We start from the raw sequence: 4,886 nt of genomic DNA on the forward strand, positions 1-4,886 counted from the left end.
GAAGATTATTATGTTCAAGTTTGAAGACAATCCATTCATAAATAACAAAGTTACAGCCAATAACAGCATGAACAAGCAAAATTTTCAAAAAAAAAAGTCGAGCTAAAAATTAATAAAGGGTAATAACTCAAAAATAAGAAGTGCAGAGTACCGGTTCTTGTACACTGCACTTTTTCTTAATGAGATCTACAGGCTGTCCAGCACCTTCTGACAAAAAATTAGGGCAAATTTTAGGGCAATTTTTAAAAAAATTTAGGGCTAAAATTAGGAATTTTAGGGTTAATAAAAGAAATTTTTGGGCTAAAATTTGGAATTTCATAACTAAATTATGGCTTAAAAAGACCATGATATGGGCTCAACTTTGAATATTTGACACAAAGTAACTCACAAATAATGCTCTAGTTGGGTTATAGCAAATGCGTTACCAGTGTTCCATAGTCACCAGTGAAGAAATTGATTCACTGGTCAACTGCCTTTAATTAAACAGAGCTGAAAACCTTCATTAAAACATAACTAGAATGAAAACATTTTCAAAGTTATAAGTATCCTGGAACAACCAATATTCAACAAGCAATTATCATAGTATTGCAAGCAATCCATAAGTCCCCTACCGGTTAGAACCCCATCAACATTCTGAAGGGCCATTGGCCATTCACTAATGTTTCAATTTTTCTCTATTTTAAGTAAATTTGTTAGAAAAGTTCTTTAAAAGTGATCACAGGAAACAGTTTTTATGAACAGACAGACAGACAGACGGACTGAGGACACTCTAAAGTTAATATTTGAAACATCCCTGTTACCAAAATATAACATTTTAAAAGCAAAATTCTTAAAGAGGAGATAACTCTTGAATTAAAGATGCAAATTCAGAAAAAAATTTATGTGTTGCCATAGCAACCAGAATTTTCAACATAGGAAGAAAAGAAAAAGACGTGCATAATCTCAAGACTGCCATCTACCCATATGTCAAGTTTCATAAAAATATTTCCAGTACTTTTTGCGTTATCACTGGATCCAGTTTATGTGTAAAATTTGCCATATTTTCAGCATATTTGTTGCCATATCAACCAGAATTTTCAACATAGGAAGAAAAGAAAAAGACGTGCATTATCTCAAGACTGCCATCTACCCATCTGTCAAGTTTCATAAAAATATTTCCAGTACTTTTTGCGTTATCACTGGATCCAGTTTATGTGTAAAATTTGCAATATTTTCAGCCTATTTGTTGCCATAGCAACCAGAATTTTCAACATAGGAAGAAAAGAAAAAGACGTGCATAATCTCCATACTGCCATCTATCCATATACCAAGTTTCATAAAAATATTTTCAGTACTTTTCAAGTTATCGCAGGATCCAGTTTTGTGGACGGACGGACTGACGGACTGACAGACGGACGTACAGACGGACGGACAGACGGACGGACAGAGGGTAAACCTAAAGTCCCCTCCGGTAAACCGGTAGGGGACTAATAAGTTAAGCTATGATTATCCAATAATAAATGGAAGGGGAAATTATGCTTAAGATTTATTTTAGCTATAAATGCATTTATTATCAACATTTATTCATTTTAAGGTTGGTACATTTTCAACAAGTCTTGATCTGTCTTAAAAAAACAATAAAAACAATATGACCCACTCAAGTCATTCCTAGGAATATTAAAACTTAAATTCAAACAGCAGGGTATACACCTATGAAGAATTTGTTCAAGATAAATCAGGCTACTAAAAATTGTAGAAATTTCACAACAGTGTCAGTTTTTTCAATGATTTTCAACAGTTTTTTTTCCAGATTTTAAAAAACTTACACCATAATGTTATAACATATGTTCAGTACATGTTAATGTGTACAAAAAGGGCAGCTGAAGGTGTCACTTCTTAGTACCCTAATTGGGTAGCAAAATGGTTAAAGCATCCAATCACTACTGCCAGTTTGTTTACCTTACCCACTTTATAATTAGCAATGGAAACTTCCCGGCTGTAGATTGTCCATGGATATCTGTTTTAATCCATGGATAGAGCATGGATATGCATGGCCTGAGCATGGAAATCCATGGATATCCATGGATAAGTTCAAGCCCTGGACAATTGTCCATGGTTGGTCCATGCAGAACAGTATGGAAAGGAGGGATTTGGTCCATGGATATCCATTTTCAGCATGGACATTGTCCATGTCCAACTTCCTTGTCAAAATATTTGTACTTAGAAATTTCTGAAGCAATTTCTTTGTGAGGAATCAGCCAAAAATTTCTAAGTGTGAAAACATGGAAAAAGTTATTAATAAAAAAAATCCTTGTTGCCATAAAATACATATATTAATGGCTATATAGGTATTATAATTAATCATAATCACACATACATGTAGTTTTCAAATAAATGATGATCAGAATGTTTTGGGTTTTTTTGTTTTTTTTTGTGTTTTTTTTTAAATTATTTTAATAATTTATAATCATTGTTACTAGATATCTATTAAACAAAAAAAGTGTTTATAAGTCACATAAAATTGTGACACTTTCCAAACTTCTAGATTAGTTATAAGTGAAAATATCAAAGTATTTTACAAATTTGTTATTTAAACAGATTTATAAAAGAGCTTTCAATTCAATGTTAAATTTTATTTATTTTCTATAATAAGCATAACTTAAACTTTGAGTACTTATACATTACTAAAGATACTGAAGAGAAATGTATATAATTATAATGTTTATTTAATAACATTGGAATTAAAAATTACAATTTACTTATTATAAACAAGTTTATGTGTACAATAAACACATACATGTATATAATAGTCATATTTTATTAACCAGTATGGTAATTAGGATAAATAAATACTGCATTCACAAAGATTTCACAAGCAGATCTCACTATATAAAAGAGATCAGATAAAACTAATGGCACCATCTGGAGTATCTATGCATGACTAATCTTCTCATGGGGCATTCTGGGATTGACCAGAGTGTTTCATGTGATTTTTTTAGGGAGAATCTGAGTATTATACATTTCAAAACAAGCAGTCTAGAAAGACATTTCAACTGTGAATATCTTTCAAAACATATTATGATTTTCAAATTCTTCATTCATTTATCATTTGATATATTTATACCTTCAATAAATGTATAAATAAAATAATGGGTGCTTTGATTTTTTTGGATTATCCCTGTTTCACATTATGATAGAACAGTCCAGTTATTTGTTTGAAAATTTGAAATCTCAGACATTTGGGTTACAGAAAAAGTGGAAACCATAAAGGATCTATTTAGTATTTTAGCATTTTGGAGATATTATCTTGTTTTAAATGTTAGGGAGCATATTTTGGAATTTTCAAAGAAAACATTTATCTAAGTGTGACAAGATTCAGGAAGTGTTTTGTTGTTGTAATTGAACCTGAAGATCAATGACCTGAGGCAAGAAGATATTCAGAAGAATCATAGTAGAATTAGTTTCAGGTAAATAACTTTTAAACACATTTATGCAGAAAAACAATTATTTTCACTAAAGAATTAAATACAAATTATTTTAGATGCATATTTTTAAAGTCGGTAAGCATTTAATTTATTAAAAAATAATGAGTATACATTTTATGTTCATCAATGATTGAACAAGATAAGTAAAAGAATATTATGCAATCTCCAGTTAGCATTCTTTAAAAACAAAGTTAACAGATTTAGTAAAGAAGAATATAACATTCTCATTAAAACATAGTCCTTTTTGAATTATTAAGGACTGTTTAGTTTTTGTTTATTTATCTTAATTCATCATTTATTTCTTGATGCTCTTATTCTATAATGCTAACATTATGGGTACACAACAATATCAAGTCTTAAAAGTGATGTATAAGATTCAGTAGTGTATGACATTATTTATAAACTTTCATCTTTAATCTACACATTTTTTATTACAGAGTCACCCTTGAAAGCAAGGTTGCAGGTGTTCCAATTAAACTACAGCAAGGTAGCAATGCAGCTTTTCTTTACCTTATATATAATATAAAGCAGAGGAATATGGCACCTGCAAAATCAGGGGAAAAGAAGCCAGCAATAGACCAGGAAAAGTTTCAAGGAATATACAGTATGTTTTTGTTTTAAAACTAGATTTTGAAAGTTTCAATGTGAAATGAATTATTCAAATTGAGATGAAGTTTTAAACTTAGTTAACTAAAACACAGTAAAGGTTATAAAATGTCTCTCCATGTCTACTAGTTGATGAACACATAAGATGCCCTTTTGAGCTGCATCATCCTGAGTATTACCACAGGTGTTCCCTAATTTAGCTCAGGATTAAGCTTCCTCATATATAAGAAGCCAACTGTGGCTATTGGAAAATACATAGTTGTGTAGCCAGTGGTTTAAAAATTCTTTGACCATAATCACATGGCCTTGGAAGCCCCTGGAACTGATATTATGCTATTGTTTTTCTTACTTCTTTCAAATGCTTAAAATATTGTACATTATTAACTTATAAACTTTATTTATTTCAGTATTTGTATCCAAACACTACCCTCATGTGACCCCTGTGATGGTGAGAGAGAAACTTAGAGACATTTTGAAGCCATGTTGTGTCAAGCAAAATTCAAAGAAATGAAGAAATAAATGTCAAACAATTTACCTCATTAAAACTCTTGATTTCAAAGTAATAGTGTTTCTTTCTTCTTTTAATCATTGATCTGTCTATAAATAATTACTAGAGGCAAATAAGAAACATCCTCTAAATACTGTAAATGTATTTATATGTATAAATCTATTTTATATAATTTATATATTGAGGTTTTCAGTATGTCCAGTTTCCAGTAGAGAACCTGCCTGAACATTCATCAGTCGAAAGAAGTCTGCTATAAGCAACAGATAGCATGGACATTGTCCATGGAAAGCATGGACATTGTCCATGGA

At 30.6% G+C, this 4,886-nt stretch overlaps 1 long non-coding RNA gene across 1 annotated transcript; it reads left to right on the forward strand.

Moving 5' to 3' along the window:
* The first annotated feature begins 2,794 nt into the window (after positions 1-2,794).
* Positions 2,795-4,633, forward strand: LOC132722566 (uncharacterized). Its single transcript, XR_009624627.1, has 3 exons — positions 2,795-3,446; positions 3,902-4,068; positions 4,478-4,633. It is a non-coding gene; the product is annotated as an uncharacterized LOC132722566 (long non-coding RNA).
* The last annotated feature ends 253 nt before the right edge of the window (positions 4,634-4,886 follow it).

Source organism: Ruditapes philippinarum, unplaced genomic scaffold (assembly GCF_026571515.1).
Source record: "Ruditapes philippinarum isolate M1 unplaced genomic scaffold, ASM2657151v2 ctg13282_1_1_1_1, whole genome shotgun sequence".
NCBI lineage: Eukaryota > Metazoa > Mollusca > Bivalvia > Venerida > Veneridae > Ruditapes > Ruditapes philippinarum.